Source organism: Nicotiana tabacum, chromosome 10 (genome assembly GCF_000715075.1).
Source record: "Nicotiana tabacum cultivar K326 chromosome 10, ASM71507v2, whole genome shotgun sequence".
In the NCBI taxonomy this organism is placed as follows: domain Eukaryota; kingdom Viridiplantae; phylum Streptophyta; class Magnoliopsida; order Solanales; family Solanaceae; genus Nicotiana; species Nicotiana tabacum.
The window spans coordinates 68327154-68347352 of NC_134089.1; the positions used below are offsets into that span (position 1 = coordinate 68327154).

Genomic DNA, 20199 nt, shown 5'->3' on the forward strand with positions numbered 1-20199 from the left:
TAAATCAGGTTGATAATTAAGTTTGAACAGATTTTTAAATCTGTTTTGTAAATTCTGTTATGATTTTTACATTTAAGACAGTAATAATAGTGATCACAGTAGGTATTTCTGGGTTAGAAACAGTAGGGTAATGTGATAATAGTAGTGGGCTGAAAGTGGAATGTAATGGCTATAATTTAAGTAATAAAGGGGAACAAGGGATAATGGGGCTGCTGAAAATCATGTTAGGATCACATAAAGTATTAAAAAGTAGTTTTTAATGGAAACTTTTTAATTTTTAAAGGGAAAAAGGGTCCAGCCACCATGACAAAGGTGCAACCAGCCCTGTATAAATACATGAGCTGGACAGCTTAAAAGGGGCAGACTTGAAGAGACCTTAGGGGATTCTCAAAAAAGGGAGTTTTAAGAGAAAAAGAGAGTGTGAAATTGGGGAAGCAAACAGATTTTTAGGGGCAGTTTTTAGACAGAGAGATAGAGCTTAAGGCAGATTTTAGGAAACTGAAAGAAAACTGAAATCTGATATTATTTCTTTTCAGTAAGTCTGTTCGGATTTGTTCAATAACATTGTTCAGTTAAAAATTCTGAAATTTCCTAAAGAGTGCTATCACTGTGCATCTGGGTTCTTTGGGTCTTATTATTGTTTAAATCTGTGGGAATACTGGTATTTTGCTGATTTAGTTACTGCTGCAACTGCTGAAACTTACTTCTTCTACCTCCATTTTCAGGTACATATCCTTTTAAATTCTATGTTGGAAAGAGATTCAGTATGACGGATAAAATGAAGATTGAATTGTAATACTATCTTTATTCATATGAGTTCTTTAATTAAAAACTCAGTTTTATTTTTTGGATCAAATAAGTAGTATATGTTAATAGAATGATTGTAAATTAAATATCTTTTATTGAAGACTGTATAAGTGTTGTAACAAGGTTAATTTTTCTAAATTTTCATTAAAGTATGGTTGTGATTAAGATTGTCAAGATAGGAAACAATGGCATAAAGTGGGCCATTATTTAAATTTTATGGTGTTGTTAGTTAAGTAAAGAGTAATGTAGAAATATCAAGAAAACTACACTACTAATTCTTATTGTTAAATAAGGTTTAGATGGTCTTGATGGTATATGTTTATAAAGATAATAGATGTGTGTATAAGCGTTGGTGAAAGGTGATATGATATATCTTGTTACGATATTAAAACATTATGAATGTTTACGAAATACAGTTAGGTTGTATGTAAGGTAATTTTATTGAAGCAACTTGTATAATAACTCCTTTCCTATAAACTCGATGCCTATTTGCCTTCATAAAACAAAGTGACCAAATAATTAGGCCTATTAGATTAAAAGCGAGTATATGAGAATGAGAAGAGATGAACAAGCATAAATTGCCACACTTTACATCAATGATAATTAGAAATAGAATTTGCATTAAGTAAATAATAAAAATTCTCGGAAAATATTTCCTTCCTTTATGAATCATTTATTTTCAGTTTCATATGCAATTTATTCTTTGGCATATATATATATGACATATTTGTTAAAAAAAATCATATTTTTACTATGTTCTCTGAATTTGAATAGTTGGAATGAATATAACTTATATTCGGAAATCATAATCGACGAACAACCTTTAATAGATTGCGAATTCTTTTCAAAGAATTTATAGGCCTCTAAATAGGAGTTTCTCATGATTTTCACATAAAAGAAATACATAAATATAAACAATTTGTGGAAAATCCCTTTAGGGATACGTTCGCGTACCCTGATTATATTTTTAAAAGTAAAAATTCGGATTATGCGTACGCGCAATTTCGAACAAATATTTAATAAAGGGATTTTTCCAAAGGCGTTAAATCAATTTCATAAAAAACCCAAGATGTACGGTTCACTATTCAAGAAAAACAAATATTCTTGACTCGACACAATTTTGAAAAATGATTGCTTAATAAATATATTATCAAAAGTTATTGTGTACACGTACGCGTGACACAAGTCCGCCATTTTTTTAAAAACACGAATATACGTACGCGTAATTCGATTCAAAGAAGGATCCTCAAACACAGTAAGTATAAGCGGTAGCAAAAATCATGTAACATCAATATGTTTAATAAAAATCAAGATAATTAAGCCAATAATAAAAACAGTTAAGCGACCGTGCTAGAACCACGGAATTCGGAAATGCCTAACACCTTCTTCCGGATTAACAGAATTCCTTACTCAGGATTTCTGGTTCGCAGAATAATAAACAGAGTCATATTCTCCTCGATTCAGGGATTGAAATTGGTGACTTGGGACGCCTTAAAATTCCCAGGTGGCGACTCTGAAATAACTAAATAAATCCCGTTTCGACTGTCCTTCAATTGGAGAAAACTCCCCACGCGCCCCGCGGGCGCGGCAAAAAGGAGGTGCGACAGTGGCCGTAAGGTCACACGACAGCGTTCTCGCCAGTTAAGTCATGGCTCTTTCTCAGAGCTTTCCCCCACTGAGTGGGATCACACTGGTTTGTTGTTGTTATTGGCCCAAAATAATAAGAGAGGGGCTTCAAACTATTCATGTATTAGAGGATATGTGGACTATGAACTTCTGCTCATCTCTCTTAACTTCAACCTGGTGTGGTGTTTTACTCCTTTTGCTTTACATGGAGTAAGGTGGTACTATCTTCTAACTTTTGCATCCCACACCGGTGTAATATCTCAAGAAGTGGCTTCCCAATAGTAGTGCTGGCGAGACCCATACTTGCCAAATTTTTCACCGAGCCACAATTTTCCCGGCCTGTTAGGAACTTTTGCTCTTTTACGGGCTACGACCTCTTCTTCATCTTTTTCTGCTTCGGAGGAGGTTCTCGAAGACTTTGTTTGGAAGATCGAAATAGGGTCCCCGAAGGAATAGTTCTCGCAGATATTACTTCCGAGGATGTACCTCCGAGAGTAGATTAGACTTTAGCTGTTATTTTTTGCTTCTTTGTTTCTGTGTAAGGACCCTTCGTGGGCTTTTGTAATCATCGTTTATTAATACAAAAATGCTTCTTCAATTTGTCTTTGATTTGTGCTGGATTTCCCTTTGTCTGCGTTTGTAAAAAATCTGAGCATGTGACTTTACCGATCGGTCCGAATACCGGGCCTGGGCATAGGAGTTTCCTTGGTTCTTGATTGGCTAATATGATATTCTCTGGAACCCTTTGCCGTTCCTCGGACCAAGTTCAGATTGGCTTGATAAATCTTAGGCCGCTGGAACTAGCGACTTCGAATTGAGTGAGAGTGAGGTCTCGAATTTTAGAACAAAACTTAGCCCTTTTAGGCCCCGTTGATAGTCCTCGAGGGACGGAGTTGCTTGATCACCTAAAAATAAAGACAGCCCTCGAGTTTTATCAAATAGTCTCCGAGTGAGAGTTTATCTGAACTCGGGCGAACTCAAAAACTTTCTTTGAAAAATGAAGACAGCCCTAAGGCGTCATAGATAGACACCAGATGAGGATACGCTTGGACTCAGATGGCCCTTGGCTAAAGTAGCCGAGAGAGCGTTTAAATTATTCTGAAGGTGAAAATAGCCCTGAGGCCTTTTTAACAATTCTCGAGAGAGAATCGGCTTGGGCTCAGGTAGCCCGAGAGCCAAGGGATCGGGTGAATGACCCGCGCTTGTAATAGCAAAGGTCCTCGAGATTGGGTACCATCTCAAGGCTTAGGCTTATATGGATAACTCCGTATAGCTCATATGTATAGTAATGGGGATCCTCGGGATCGGGCACCATCTCGGGGCCAGGTTGACCCCCCCTTCTAGAGCCTGTTCTGTAGTGTAGACATGTAATTTTTGATCCTACCCGAAATTTTACACATTTTAGTGTTTAAATATTTAGTTTAGGTCTAATATTGCTATTTAAATTAGTTTTGACTCTTTTGCTTTATTTTATCTAAAAGAGTGAAAACTACAAAAATATTTTCTTTTATTCTAGTTAATTAGTATTTTATCTAGTTACTTTTAATTTATCATACTTTCTATAAAACTAAAAATACTAAAATAGTCTTGATATTTTGTTCTTCAAAAGATAAAAAAAGCAAGGCTTCAAAAAAAAAATTCTTTACATAGTTTAGTTATTAGTAGTAGTTATTTAATAGTATTTTGATTTTTTAGTATAGCTAATTTGTTTTTTTTCTTTCTTTAATAATTTTTTTTAGATAATTAACATTTTTTGTCTAGCAAATTTTAAGTTTATCTTACTAGTGAAATTGAAAATTACCAAAAAATAGTCACATGTTTTTAAGTTTTATTATATTAGTAGTAGTTTTGTTGTAGTGCTATTTTAGCTTCTTTGAAATAAAAGTAGTTGGTTTAATCTTATTTCAACATTTTGGGGTAAGGAGGAACTAACGAAAATTCTTTTAAAATTGCTAAGATTCCATCATATCGTGGATAACAAACTTTCTTTCTATAATATTTTCATAGGACCACTCATGCCAATTTCGTGTGCACCACATTAGTAATGCATTTCATTTTTTATTCACATACAAATTAATTTTCTCTAGGCAGTAAGGAATTCACTGCACCACTATATTGAGATTTTATTTTTTATATTATGGAGACCACATATTTTCTAGACAGATCTTTACTTCTTTTTCAAGCACAACAGTCTATGGTCAGATATTATATAAATGGCTTATATACATCACTTAGAGAGAGGGGAGAGACGGAAAAAAATCCTTAGCGCCGCACGCCTTCAAGAGCTAGCAACGACCAACCTTTCTTCTTCATCTCCAAGACCATTTAGCTTCAGAATTCCTCTCTCTTCACCACAAAATCAACCCTAACTCCTCCATCCCAAGAGACAACCGCATACCCCATCTCCAACCGTCCACCTCCGGCCATCTCGCCGGAATTCGACACCAAAAAAAGACACACGCACACACAGGCACAGATAGAGCAAAGTGACGGAAGAACTCAGAGATGGCGGTACCACTACTGTTTTAGCCAAAAGTCCCTTCACCGACTCAATTTCGAGCTTGAGTTCCGTCGAAGTCGCCGGTGTAGTTTCACTATTGATAGGTGGTCCGTTCGTTGGTTCCGTTCTTAGTTCGAAGGTCCGATAGTTGTTCCTTGCTCATCTTCAGATTTGTTTAAGAATACACATTGTTCGACTTTCGGTCCAGTTATCGAAGGTGACCATTTGCTAATTTGAGGTCCGCTCTTATCCTTTTCCTATCTATTAACTCTTCTTTAGTTTCATGTACGTGATTACTTGGTGATACTATTTTGTTGATTAATTTAGTGAGTGTCCTGTCTGTTTGTTAGTGTCTATTATTGAAATATTCTGCTCAAACAAATCTTTTGGGTTCAGTTCCTTTATTTGATTGATTGTTCTACTTTTTTTGTTTTTGTTTTTTTGGTAATTACTTCTTAAGTAAATAAGATAAACAGGCAGTGGAGGTTTGAACTTAATTAAGGAGAGTTGAACATCTATTTGAGATTCAAATGATTACTTGGTTGGAGAAAAGAACTCAATTAAAGATATTAAAAGGGATATTAAAAAAATATACAAATGTTGGGCCTGAGATGAAATTGGGGAATTGGACTTAATTTTGCTTTTATTTGTATTTTTGCCTACATGGGTTTGGTAGTAATATGTTATAGACCAACCACGCTTGGATAGACAAACTTTAGGATTTTGTTTGTTTAATTTTAAGGTGAGAGGTCACCCCATTTAGTTAAATTTATCCGTGGTATGCCCCGTAGACTTTGTATAGATTTATCTGGGGTATGCCCCGTAGTATTTGTATTCGGAGATCAAAAATAGAATTTGTAGTATCTTTATTTTCATTTTTCTCTTTCTTTTATTTAGGTGGGGACGACCTCGGGCCTCTTTTGTGTTTATTTTTCTTTTTGTGATTTTACCTCAATTTGAATATTTTAGAAGCCAACTAGACTGAGTACGCAACCGTGACCTTCACGGGACTTTGGGAGTGCCTAACACCTTCTCCCCGAGTCAATTGAACCCCCTTTACCCAAATCTCTGATGCGGACTTAGTTTTGGAATCCAAAGTGTTTTAACATAAAAATTATTTTTAAAAAACGGTGACTTGGCACACCGAAATCAATGTCAGGTGGTGACTCTGAAATATCTTTTGAAACACAATTCTTTATCACTTTCATAATTGAAAACCCTTTTGAGCTTTACAAATCCTGTTTATTTATTTAAGAGGGTTAGTGAGGTTGTAAAAAAGGTCCCAATAATTTTGGTGACATGCTGACTGAAGTTAATGATACTGAAATTGGTGAAGGTCCCAGTAATTTTGATGTGCAACCCAGTGGCTAAGATGTCGAGCTTGGTAATTGGAAAGACACTCCTTTCTTGGCTAGCCAGGGAGGAGTTTTGGTAGTTTATTTTGTTGTCCAGGTTATTTTAGGGTTCTAATCCAGATATTGTCTTGTGGCTCAAACCCTTCTTCTTCTTATTTTGCCTAGTTCGTTTAGTTGTAGCAACTCGTCTAGTGCTATCTAGGTTTGTTCCAGGATTGTAACCCATGTCTATTTTGTTTGTTTTGTTCAAACATTTTTCACCATCTGTCTAATACAATCACTTGTTTTCTATGAGTTCTAGTTAGTTTTTGTTTAGGTGACTTTTTCTTTTATAGTTCTTTTCATCCAGATTCTAGTGACATGACATTCACACATAATTCTTAGCCTGGTCTTGAAAGTTAGTTTAATCATGAAGCAATGACACAGTTTTGAACATGATAAAAGAGGCATTTGAGGAAACAAGTAGAGATTCACGCATTGTGAGATGACCTGAAGCTTGAATTGAGTGAAACTGAGGCAGTAAGTCTGGAAAATCAAGAGATTGATAAGAGCATACAACAAGAAAATGCCTCTTAAGCAGTTTGAGGTAAATCAGTCAGTGCTCAAATGCATTCTTTCACATCAAGATAAGGTTGAGTCAAATCTGCTTCGAACTGGCAAGGGTCATTCACTGGGACAAAAGTATTGCCTATTGGCACTTTTTGTTTGCGTTGATGCCGTCAATAGATACTGTGTATGATTTCTTTGCTTATCTTCAATTGCATGTTTGTACTTGGCGTTTTTAAAGTTTGGTATGACGAAGGCATTTTATTCTGTTACCCAAACACTTTTATCTTTTGCTACCCCTTTTTGAGCCTTAATTTGCTTTGTTCCATACCCCTATTTTGGAATTAACCGTAGAGTTGGAAACTAGAAAAGAAAAAAGAAAAGAGAAAAAGAAGAAAAAAAAAGAGAAAAAAAAAGAAAAAGAAAAAAAACCAACTTTGTATTTGAACTATGTTCGACCTGATTCTTGACACCACAAGATACGTAGGTAACCTTACGGTTCGGTCACACCAAATAAAATATTTCATAATCCCCAAAGTCAAGATTGGGGCAGATTTTCTTAGAAATCCCATCAAAGCAAAAATCCAAAAGAAAAGCAAAAAAAAAAATTCACCAAACTCCAAGAAACTGGGGCAGAGGTTTTAATTTTGCCAAAAGACCTGATTCCAAAAGTTGTAATTTTGAACCCTTTCATCTTAAATTATTTTGAGCCTTCATGCCACCCTTTCTTTCTAACCTTGTCCAAAAGCCTACATTATGATCCAAAGAAAGACCTTCCGACCGATCTTTGAGGATGTCAAATCAAGTGTGTGGCGAAAGTATGATCTTCATACATCATGGGTAATACCTTTGTTCTCAGCACAAAGAGAGAAAATGATAAAATGAGAGAGTCTTATCGGTGAAAACCCTCAGGGGCACCGAAAGGCGATGGTGAGTTGAGAAAAGAGCAAAATGAGAGAGGCTTGATGGTGAAAACCCTTCGGGGCACTACAGGTCGACTGAGGATTGTGGATCAGATGGGACAATTGAAGCGCTGAAGCCCAGTTCCACAGCGAAGAGGTACAACAAGAGTTGAATATTAGACTTGCTTGAGAGATTAGGTCACTTAATCCAAAGGTGCATGTCATGGTCATTAGAGTTGGTATCCACATTTGATAAGTTTCTACTTTGTAATTTTCTTGTTAGGTATCATCTCTTTACCTTGTCATTTATTTTGTTCCTCTTATTTTGTTTGAGTCCTTCTTGAGTCTGTTTGGTCAGAACAAGTGAGAAATGACTTCAAAATTTGCTACCATCTTTCCAATTGCACAAAACAGATTTGGCTAGCACATCAAAGTGGCATAAGTCAGGAAAGAACAGTATGCGCACTGAGTTGGTAATGATCAACATGCTTTGGGATTCATGTGAAATGCAAAGGTTCGGTAAATGTCAATTCATGAGCAAAATGCAACAGATAGAGGATATTGGGATCGAATGGAGCGGAGGTGTTTTTTGTGATAAGGGTTGAAAGAAAATGGGTAGTCGATAACAGGCAAGGTCTTCCAAGTTGAAATCAAAGTTATCTTGGCAAGTGCAGAAGCAGCCGCCTTCAAGGTCAAGGCCACAAACTAACCACCGTGTTTTAAACTCACAAGTTTTCTTTGTCTGAAACAGGGATGAAGGCTATATTCATAACAAAGCTTGAATTTTACAGGTGCAATGCCCCAATTCTGCTTACGCATAGGCTATTGAGAAGATCACACATCACCCCTAGGAGAAGCACTTCCTAGTCTGGGCCTTTCAAGTTATGTTTTGTTTTAGGAGACGCACTTCCTAAATTGAGATTTTACCCTTAGGAGATGCACTTCCTAGTCTGGGTATTTCAAGTTATATTTTTATTTTAGGAGACACACTTCCTAATGCTGGTCATTTAAATTCATCCCTAGGAGACACACGTCCTAGTTGGAGTCATTGAAGTTTTACCCATTAGGAGACGCACTTCCTAGTAGGGGTCTTTCAGATTATACTTGTTAGGAGACGCACTTCCTAGCTTTGGTCATTTAAATTCATCCCTCGGAGACGCACTTCCTAGTTTGAGTTATTGAAGTTTCGCCCCTAGGAGACGCACTTCCTAGTTTGGGTCTTTTAGGTTATATTTTTGTTTTAGGAGACACACTTCCTCAATTGAGATTTTACCCCTAGGAGACATACTTCCTAGTTTTGGTTCATTTAAGTTCATTCCTAGGAGGCACACTTCCTAGTTTGAGTCATTGAAGTTCCACTCCTAGGAGACTCACTTTCTAGTCTGGGTCTTTTAAGTTATATTTTTATTTTAGGAGACACACTTCCTAAATTGAGATTTTACCCCTAGGAGACGCACTTCCTAAATTGAGATTTTACCCCTAGGAGACGAATTTCCAAGTTTTGGGTAATTTAATTTCATTCCTAGGAGACGCACTTCCTAGTTTGAGTCATTGAAGTTTTACCCCTAAGAGACGCACTTCCTAGTCCGGGTCTTTGGGGTTATATTTTTGTTTTAGGAAGCGCACTTCCAAAATTGAAGTTTAACCCCTAGGAGACGCACTTCCTAGTCTAGGTCTTTCAGTTTATATTTTGTTTTAGGAGACGCACTTCCTAAATTGAGATTTTACCCCTAGGAGACGCACTTCCTAGTTTTGGGTCATTTAAGTTCATTCCTAGGAGACGCACTTCCTAGTTTGAGTCATTCATGTTTTACCCCGAGGAGACGCACTTCCTAGTTTTGGTTCATTCAAGTTTCATCCCTAGGAGACGCACTTCTTAGATTTGGGTCATTTAAGTTCATTCCTAGGAGACGCACTTCCTAGTTTGATTCATTGAAGTTTCACCCCTAGGAGACGCACTTCCTAGTTTTGGGTCATTTAAGTTCATTCCTATGAGACACACTTCCTAATTTGAATCATTGAAGTTTTACCTCTAGGAGATGCACTTCCTAGTCTAGGGTTTTCAAGTTATATTTGTTTTAGGAGAAGGAGAATAGGGTCAGTTTTTACTTTAGTAAAGTTTAGTTTATATTTTTCCCCAAGCTCAATCTTAAATCTAGGAGACGCACTTCCTAGTCTGGGTCATTTAGAGTTTTTTAGCAGACGCATTTGCTAGTCGAAATTTTCTTGGTTTTACTTACAGGAGACGCACATCCTAGTCGAGTCTTCAGCTTACTCTCATCATTGCATCAATAGCATAAGTGGTTTACGATTTTGCTAACAACTCACAGATCTTCCTAGTGCAAACTAAGGCAGAAAATTTTGTTTATTTTGTTGTTTTGATCGCATGCGCCCACCTGGAGAACGAGAGAATTCATTTCAAGTTTCAAGAAAGTCGTAGGCGCCCACCTGGAGAACGAGGGAATCCATTTCAAGTTCTTTTCAGAGTCACTTCAAATTTCAAGTCAATAGCAGGCGCCCACCTCAAAAACAAGGGAAGTCATTTCAGAATTTAATTCAAGTTAGAAGTAGCAGAAGCTCGCGGCAAAAATGCGAATCAACAGTCCGAGATGACCAACAGAAGTAGTCTCAATCCAGAATAAAAGAAAGAAAAAAAGAGAGAAGTGAATCCAAAATGCAGAAACAGGTGAAAGATGTGAACTGCTCAAGACATGGTTGAAGTTATGAGCACTGCATGCCCGGTCTTGATCCAAAGAAGTCGTGGAGGAATGAATCAATACCTGTAGCTAGCAAGCATCAAGCTTCAAATCAAAAAGTCTACATGAAGAACCATTCAAGACTCAAGATCAAGCTTCAGTAGACTTGTAGATGGGGATCTTGTAACTCATAGCTGATAGGCTTGCTTAGTTCTTTTAGATTTTGATTTGATGTAATAACCGGACCGTAGATCGGAACTTCGACGGCACCTCAATCGGGTCTCTACCTCGGTACACTCCATCACTATTCCTACCTCTGGACTACACATGGCCTAATTCCTTTATAGCCAAGGATATGTAGGCAGCTCAGATACTAGGGCTCGGTCACATTTTCCCCTCTTTTAGTTTTTGGTCCCTCTAAATAAGGGTCGAGTCAAAAAACCTGTCTCGTCGTTCTTTGTCTAAAAACTCTTCGTGTTTCTAGTCAAAGAGGGGCAGCTGTAGACATGTAATTTTGACCCTCCTCGAAATTTTACACATTTTAGTGTTTAGATATTTAGTTTAGGTCTAATATTGCTATTTAAACTAGTTTTGACTCTTTTGCTTTACTTTATCTAAAAGAATGAAAATCACAAAAATATTTTCCTTTATTCTAGTTAATTAGTATTTTATCTAGTTACTTTTAATTTATCATACTTTCAATAAAACTAAAAATACTAAAATAGTTTTGACATTTTGTTCTTCAAAAGATAAAAAAGCAAGGCTTCAAAAAAAATATTCTTTACATAATTTAGTTATTAATAGTAGTTATTTAATAGTATTCTGATTTCTTTAGTATAGCTAATTTGTTTTTTTTCTTTCTTTAATACTTTTTTTAGATAATTATTATTTTTTGTCTAGCAAATTTTAAGTTTATCTTACTAGTGAAATTGAAAATTACCAAAAAATAGTCACATGTTTTTAAGTTTTATTATATTAGTAGTAGTTTTGTTGTAGTGCTATTTTAGCTTCTTTGAAATAAAAGTAGTTGGTTTAATCTTATTTCAACATTTTGGGGTAAGGAGGAACTAACAAAATTTCTTTTAAAATTGCTAAGATTCCATCTTATCATGGATAACAAACTTTCTTTCTAAAAATTTTTTATAAGATCACTCACGCCAATTTCCTGTACACCACATTAGTAATGCATTTCATTTTTTATTTACATACAAATTACTTTTCTCTAGGCAGTAAGGAATTCACTGCACCACCATATTGAGATTTCATTTTTTATATTGTGGGGACCACATATTTTCTAGACAGATCTTTACTTCTTTTCCAAGCACACACAGTCCATGGTAAGATATTATATAAATGGCCCATACACATCACTTAGAGAGAGGGGAGAGACGGAAAAAAAATCCCTAGCGCCGCACGCCTTCAAGAGCTAGCAACGACCAACCTTTCTTCTTCATCTCCAAGACCATTTAGCTGCAGAATTCCTCTCTCTTCACCACAAAATCAACCCTAACTCCTCTACCCCAAGAGACAACCGCATACCCCATCTCCAACCGCCCACCTTTGGCCATCTCGTCGGAATTCGACACCAAAAAAAGACACACGCACACACAGGCACGGATAGAGCAAAGTGACGGAAGAACTCAGAGATGGCGGTACCACTACTGTTTTAGCCAAAAGTCCCTTCACCGACTCAATTTCGAGCTTGAGTTCCGTCGAAGTCGCCGGTGTAGTTTCACTATTGATAGGTGGTCTGTTCGTTGGTTCCGTTCTTAGTTCGAAGGTCTGATAGCTGTTCCTTGCTCATTTTTAGATTTGTTTAATAATACACATTGTTCGACTTTCAGTCCAGTTATCGAAGGTGACCATTTGCTAATTTGAGGTCCACTCTTATCTTTTTCTTATCTATTTACTCTTCTTTAGTTTCATGTACGCGATTACTTGGTGATATTATTTTGTTGATTAATTTCGTGAGTGTCATGTTTGTTTGTTAGTGTCTATTATTGAAATATTCTGCTCAAACAAATCTTTGGGTTCAGTTCCTTTATTTGATTGATCGTTCTACTTTTTTTGTTTTTGTTTTTTTGGTAATTACTTCTTAAGTAAATAAGATAAACGGGCAGTGGAGGTTTGAACTTAATTAAGGAGAGTTGAACAACTGTTTGAGATTCAAATGATTGTTTGGCTGGAGAAAAGAACTCAATTAAAGATATTAAAAAGGATATTAAAAAGATACAAATGTTGGGCCTGAGACGAAATTGGGGAATGGACTTAATTTTGTTTTTATTTGTATTTTTGCCTACATGGGTTTGGTAGTAATATGTTATAGACCAACCACGCTTGGATAGACAAACTTTAGGATTTTGTTTGTTTAATTTTGAGAGGTCACCCCATTTAGTTAAATTTATCCGGGGTATGCCCTGTAGACTTTGTATAAATTTATCCGGGGTATGCCCCATAGTATTTGTATTCGGAGACCGAAAATAGAACTTGTAGTATCTTTATTTTCATTTTTCTATTTCTTTTATTTAGGTGGGGACGACCTCGGGCCTCTTTTGTGTTTATTTTTCTTTTTGTGATTTTACCTCAATTTGAATATTTTAAAAGCCAACTAGATTGAGTACGCAACCGTGAGCTTCACGGGACTTGGGGAGTGCCTAACACCTTCTCCCCGAGTCAAATGAACCCCCTTTACCCAAATCTCTAGTGCGAACTTAGTTTTGGAGTCCAAAGTATTTTAACAGAAAACTTATTTTTAAAAAATAGTGACCTGGCACACCGAAACCAATGTTAGGTGGCGACTCGGAAATATCTTTTGAAATACAATCCTTTGTCACTTTCATAATTGAAAACCTTTTGAGCTTTACAAATCCCTTTTATTTATTTAAGAGGGTAGTGAGGTTGTAAAACAGGGGGTGTGACATGTAATACCAAGGTCCTCGAGATCGGGCACCATCTCGAGGCTAAATTGGTGTCGAAAACTCCTTAGAGCTTTTATCCACTTTGACAAAGATCCTCGAGGTCGGACACCACCTCGAAACTTAGATTGATATTAATGGCTCCTTAGACCCTATAGTTATGGTAGCAGAGATCATCGAGATTGGGCATCATCTCGATGCTGGATCGATACGGGAATCTCTGACCCCTCGAACGTTGTTCGACAACTTTACTTGTATGGCATGACCATGAAGCTCCCGGGATGGCCCATTGGTACATTTTTCCGAAAGTGATAATGGCCTAGTCAGAAGTAATTAGCCTTTAGAGTAGGCGGACAGTCGCCGATTGATATATATATGAGTTTGCTTCCTCCCTTTTTGGAGATTCCGCTATTTTGAGTCGCTATCCCTTTTCATAGAGTTCTTCTTCCTTGCGTTAGCCTTTCCATCATTTTAATTCAAAGCTTTCACCTGAGTTTTCATCTTCCTTCTATTGTTTTATAATAGCCATGGTTGCTATGCCCGAATCCGTTCACCAAGAAGAGGAGGGTCCTGCCTCTTCTTCCCGCTCAATCGGTGGTACACCACCGACGTTTGGCGAGCCAACCTCAAGATGCTTTGTCTCTATGAGGGACTTTTCATTAGAGAGATATCCCAATGTCGGGGGTCATTGGGATCATGCATCAAGGTTCACTTCATCAATAGGAGAGGAACACCTCGAGGCAGTGAGAAGAGACTGTGGATGGGGAGAAAAGGTGGTACTGCAGGTACCTTCCCCAGAAGAGAACATCTTTCACGGCTCATACAGAGAGGTGTTTACACATATACACTTACCCCTTCATGTTGGGCCCTCTCGATAGAGTCGTGTTTGACTTCTGTCGACGATATTGGCCTACCCTGGCACAGGTTCACCCATTGTTCTGGAGGATAGTACTGATGATGAGGTTATTTGCGAAAGAAGCTAGGCTCGAGTTCACCTTTAGCCATCTCATCAGATTGTACTGACCCTTTCATTGTTGAGGCCTGATAGCTTTGCGATATTGATCCACCAGGCCCTTTGTTGTCGATGATGAAGAAGATGGGGACCGAGGGTGGATGGATCGATTTGTCTAAGTAAGGACTGTCGATGTTATCCTCGTGGAGTTCCTGCCGTTTCCTAAGAAATGGAATGTCACACGTAAGTGGTACACTTGTGTTTTTATAGTTTTTTCTCATAGTGGAGACGGATTCTGTAAATACACTTTCTTTTTCTTTTTTGCAGCAACCCCGTGGATGCCATACGAGGTCCCCGACCTGACGGATTTGGCTTGGAAGCTGGCGGCTCGCTCGACCTATGATAAGCGTAAGTGGCGAGATCTATGCAAGGGTAGATCAAAGGCAAAACATCATGGTACGTACTGTGTGGCTTGTTTTCTTTGAAAGGTACTTTTTTTATGTGTACTAACTCCATCACCGCAGGCGTCGGAGAATTTTTTGAGATGAGACCGTTCCCCCTCGGGGAGGAGGAAGAATCGTCGGCTTTAGGGTCGAGTAACGATAACAAACGAAATGAGTCCTTGAAGGACGAGGGTGCTCATAGCGAGGCAAGCCCTGCTCGGAGACTCAAAGAAGATATATCCGCTGAGCCTGCGGCATCTGAGGCTTCTAGCCTTGGAAAAGTGGTTCCTCCCATGCTGCCGTCTTCATTTCCTGTCGAAGGTACTTCGAGGGAATCGTCCTCCCCTCCTGTCGAAGGTACTTAGAAGGATGATCGAAATCAGGGGCCGCCTAAATCAAGCAGGGTCTCAAGCGACCATGTCCCTACCGAGATTGGTTCCACTGGGGCCGGTGAGACCAGGCCAGTAGATGCATGCTCAACTTTTGAGGAGGCTCAACGACTTTGTTTGCTGGTGAGCTTTGGCTGGTCTTTTAATTTTACATTTTTGTTTTCTCATTGAGCTTCTTTTTTCATAGGCCTTTGATAAGCTCAAGTCCGAGCTGCTCCGCTGTGAAGCCAGTTTGAGGAAAGCCTTGGATGGGGAGAAATCCCTCAGGCTTCTTTGTGATAAAAGGGGAGATGAGTTGGTATACCTGCGGTACAAGGCGAATCGGATCCTGAACTACGAAAGCCACCTTGAGAGACAGGTAACCTTTAGGGAATGCATGCTTCTTCTCCTATCTTCAGAGATTAATATTTTGATACTTTAGTTGCAGATCAAGACAGAGGATCTGGAATGCCAAGGGGCGAGGTTGGCCAGGCCAAGCGTGAGTGTAACGAGCTAAAGGCTTAGATAGATGCCCATATTGCGGCCAAGAAGAATACTTTGGCCAAGGTTTTTGCCCTTAAGGTACAGCTCCAGAACGCCCGTGAAAATAGCTCAGTTCAAACGAGCAGAATTGCAAGGCTCGAGTCTGACTTTTGGAGATGAAGGCCGAGGTCGTGGACACCCGGGCTGAAGCTGAATAGATTCGGGCTAAGGCAAACAAGAAAGTGGTCGTCTATTTAAAAGATGATGCTGATGCTCGAGCTAAGTTGAGAGGTGCTTTCGATAGAGAGAGTAGAAGTAATGAATATGCCCGGTGTAAATCTCGGAGGGAAACCCTCGAAGAGATTCACGCTAGGGGCTTCGATCTCTCGGAGGAGATAGCACAGGCCAATGAGGATGAATACAACGCCAAATTCCTCGTATCTGATGCCGAAGATAATGGAGAAGAGGTCGATTGGGCCGCAATCCCCGGGGGGAAAATAGACCAGGCTTTTTCTTTTTGATTCTTTGTATAGTGCTCTTAGAGAGCATTTGCAAATGTAGCCTTGCATTGTTTCATATGTGTATAAATAAAGTAACCTTTCGATTTTCGCCTTCCATGAATTTCCCTTTGCTTGAGTATGTTTTTCTTTGTTTTGAACTTATACGTTCGTCGATCATTGTCCAGGTGAACTGGACTTCGAGGTAAAACCCTAAGGTTTGCAAATCGGCCTTGAGGCTCGTTGGGCTGGCTTGTAGGCTCTTACGCATTTCCCCTTAGGCATTTTTAGTTAACTATTTCGGGCTCAGTTTTCGAGTCGGATTTTGACTCGAGCTCATTGACCCTTAAGTTTTTGAATTTTAAGCTGACTCTTAGGCTCTTATACGTACGGTCGGTACGACCTTTAATTTTAAGCTGGCGACAGTGGCTCTTACGCATTGGGTCGGCACGACCTTTAATTTTAAACTGGCGACAGTGGCTCTTACGTATTGGGTCAGTACGACCTCTAATATAGGCTGGTGACAGTGGTTCTTATGCGTTGGATCAGTATGACCTCTAATATAGGCTGGCAATAGTGGCTCTTACGCATTGGGTCAGTACGACCTCTAATGTAGGCTTTATTTTTTCCTCGCTAAAGACCTTTTGAAGTTTTGTGTTCGCCCGGCTCTTCGATGACTCGATAAGAACCTCGATTGTGAATCATTGTATAGCGATAAATGAGCACCTCGGGAGGTTTCGCATGATGGCTGAATTACCATTTTTGAAGCCTATTGTTTGGAGCTTATATGATCGAAGCTCTTTTGTTTATGCCAAGGGTAGCCTGATTAATTGATTCTTTTCGAAGTTTTTTCAAAGTAATTGAAGGCTTGTGATTTTGTAGCAATGGTCGGGTGTCCCCGAGTTGCGTGAGTTTGTCTGGAACCTTGTGAGCGGAGTCATTGTATTTGGCCAGAGCCTTTCAGTCCCCGAGTGAAGTAGTTTCAGCGTTTACATCGAGGGTATGCCTTTTTAGGGGTCTTACAAGTTCGAATGTATAGCCTTAACTTTAAGATCGGGATTTATGCCTTTTGTAAGGTCTTATAGATTTGGTTACTGGGTACAAGTATAATTCACGCCTTGCTTGAGGTCTTACAGATTTGGTTACTTAGTACAAGTATAATTCATGCCTTGCTTGAGCTCGAGGTTGCCCGCATGGGGTCTTATAGCCTCGGGTTTTCGACAAATCGATGGGGGTGACAGTCGGCGACAGTCCCCAAGTCATCGAAAGTTTCTTGGCTCCGGAGCCGTTCCTTGTAAACTTAGTATTGCCTCATTGAGGGCTTACGAGTTCGAAGTTTCGGACCCGGAGGTCATGTGGCCTCGAATTTTTGGCGTTAGTCCCCGAGTGTTCGGGAAATTTCTGGCTCTGGAGCCATTTCTTGTAAAAGTGGCATACTTCTTTGAAGCTCAAAAAGTTTTGATGGAGGGAAAATATTCTTCGATTACCTGGTACAAGTATATATGTTTTTGCCGTAAAGGGCTCAATTATTCTACGCGGACATGGTTCATTCGACTGTTTGGCCCGATACATCATTTTCCTATTGAGACCCTTTTTGGCTCATCTTGACTTCTTCGAGAAGGTGATCTTCTGGGGGGATGCCCCCCAGTGTTCGAGGTTGATCGGAGAGAAGCCTTGAATACTTGTTAAGTTCTCCTTAGGTAGCATATAGGTGTTGCCTCGTTAAAAACCTTATCGGTAAATCCCTTCTTGGGATAAAACCCGATCGAAGGAAAAGAGTGCAACGTATACTTTAAAACCTTAAGGTCTTCAAGTTGGACAACACTTCGACTGTTCTGATTGGACATTTGCACAAAGGTTAATGTAAGATGTAAATAAAAGGGATATGGTTATACCTCAGTGGTGATGGCGCTTTGAGCCTCGATATGCTTCAAAAGTTTGCTTCGAGGACACGGCATGGTCCTTTGCTTGTTTTACTCGGGTGTAGCCGAGAATGTGTCTCACTATTTCTACTTCACTGTTTGCTTATCCTTTGGCTCCTTCGATGTTGGGGGTGTTGACGCCGGTGCCACATCGTGTACCACGAACATTTCCCTCGCTGCATGTTATTCCCTATACATGGTTTTTATTTCGTCCTTCATTGGAAACTTCATCATTTGATGAAGGGTTAATGGTATTGCTCTCATACAGTGTATTTATGGCCTTCCGAGCAAGGCATTGTACCTTATGTCTCCTTCTATGACATGGAATTTGACATTTTGGGTCGTGCCGGCCACGTTGACTGGGAGGGTGATTTCCCCTTTCGTTGTTTCGCTTGCCATGTTGAATCCGTTAAGGACTCGAGAGGCGGGTACGATCTGATCGAGCAGTCCGAGCTGCTCCAACACCCTTGACCTGATAGTGTTGGCCGAGCTACCTAGATCCACAAGCACACGCTTAATTTGAAATGTATTCACAAGAAAAGAAATTACCAAGGCATCGTTATGAGGTTGAGACAGGGTCTCGATGTCCTCGTTGCTGAATGTGAGAGAATCTCCGGGTATGTAACCCTGAGTTCGCTTCTCCCTGGTGATGGATATTTTTGTTCTTTTGATAATGGGTTCCTACGGGATGTCGATTCCTCCAATGATCATGTGGATGACATGTTGCAGCTTATTTGTCTCATTCTTCATGTTCGCCTCTCTTTCCCGGAATTGATTTTTGGCTCGGTCGCTAAGGAACTCTCGGAGGTGCCCTTTGCTGAGTAGCTGGGCTACTTCTTCTCGGAGTTGTCTGTAATTTTCGGTCCTATGACCGTGTGTGCTGTGAAATTCGCACATTAAGTTGGGGTTCCTCTGCGACGGGTCTGATAGTACAGGTCTTGGCCACCTGGTGTCTTTGATTTTACCGATGGCAGATATGATGTCTGAAACGTCAACATTGAAGTTGTATTCCGACAGGCGGGGTGCCTCTATCGTTCCTGTGTGTCTGTCGAATCCGACTCTGCTCACGATTCCCCGAGGATTCTGACCTCGGTCTGTTCTTCGATCATTTCGGGGTATGTTATGCCTTGGGGAGTTTCTCCTATCTTCGGTGTTTGGTTGGTACCTTTCTTTGTTTGGCTTTGGCTCATTTGTCAGGAGTCTTCTTGTGTATACCGAGCCCGATGGGGCTCCCAGTTGGTCGTCCTCGACCCTGATCTTCGATTGATATCGGTTATGGACATCCGACCAAGTCACGCGGGGTATTCAACTAAATTCTGCTTCATCTGCTTCGATGCCACCGAGCTTCATTCGTTTAAGCCTTAGGTGAAGGCCTGTACTGCCCAGCCATCGGATACTGGTGGTAATTCCATTTGCTCCATTTGAAAGCGAGATACGAACTCCCGCAACATCTCGTTTTCTCTTTGTTTGATTTTGAAGACGTCGGATTTCCTTGTAGCCTTGATGGCACCGGCATGTGACTTTATAAAAGAATCTGCCAGCATGGCAAATAAATTTATTGAATTTGGGGATAGGTTGTGATACCAGATCATAGCCCCTTTTGAAAGTGTTTCCCTGAATTTCTTCAACAGGATGGATTCGATCTCGTCGTCCCTAAGGTCGTTTCCCTTCACGGCACAAGTGTAAGTAGTGACGTGCTCGTTAGGATCCGAGGTCCTGTTGTACTTCGGGATGTCGGGCATTCTGAATTTCTTCGGTATGGGCTTCGGAGCCGCACTTGACGGGAATGGCTTTTGTACGAACTTCTTCGAATAAACATCCTTCAGGATCGGGGGTGCGCCCGGGATCTGGTCGAACCTTGAATTGTAGGTCTCCACCTTTTTGTCATTAGCTTCTATCATCTTTTCGCCCGATTTAATCCTCTTTGTGAGGTCTTAGAGCATCTTCATAATAGCGGGGTCGGCCGCCGACCCATTGTTACTCGATATTTCCGGTACCTGCTCGGCTCGAGGAGCCGTCTCCGGTGCGCTTGTAACATCTCAAAAATAACGTGAAGGCTAACCTTGTGCTCGCCTCGCACTGGGATTTTCTGATCTTATTGTTGGTTTTATTGGCGTATACTCCTATTGGTGTGGTAGCTGATATCGACGTGTTGAGCGTTGAGCGGGATCACATCTACGGGAATTG

At 39.7% G+C, this 20199-nt stretch overlaps 1 long non-coding RNA gene across 4 annotated transcripts; it reads left to right on the forward strand.

The window, feature by feature from the left end:
- Positions 1-4673: 4673 nt before the first annotated feature.
- On the forward strand, positions 4674-16208 carry LOC107778419 (uncharacterized). Of its 4 annotated transcripts, none has more exons than XR_012695544.1 (6): positions 4674-5171; positions 14418-14542; positions 14627-14755; positions 14824-15254; positions 15319-15489; positions 15553-16208. It is a non-coding gene; the product is annotated as an uncharacterized LOC107778419 (long non-coding RNA). The 4 variants fall into 4 exon arrangements; XR_012695542.1 differs by lacking the exon at positions 4674-5171 and adding an exon at positions 11811-12212; XR_012695543.1 differs by lacking the exon at positions 4674-5171 and adding an exon at positions 11811-12212 and having other exon boundaries at positions 15559-16208.
- Positions 16209-20199: the final 3991 nt, after the last annotated feature.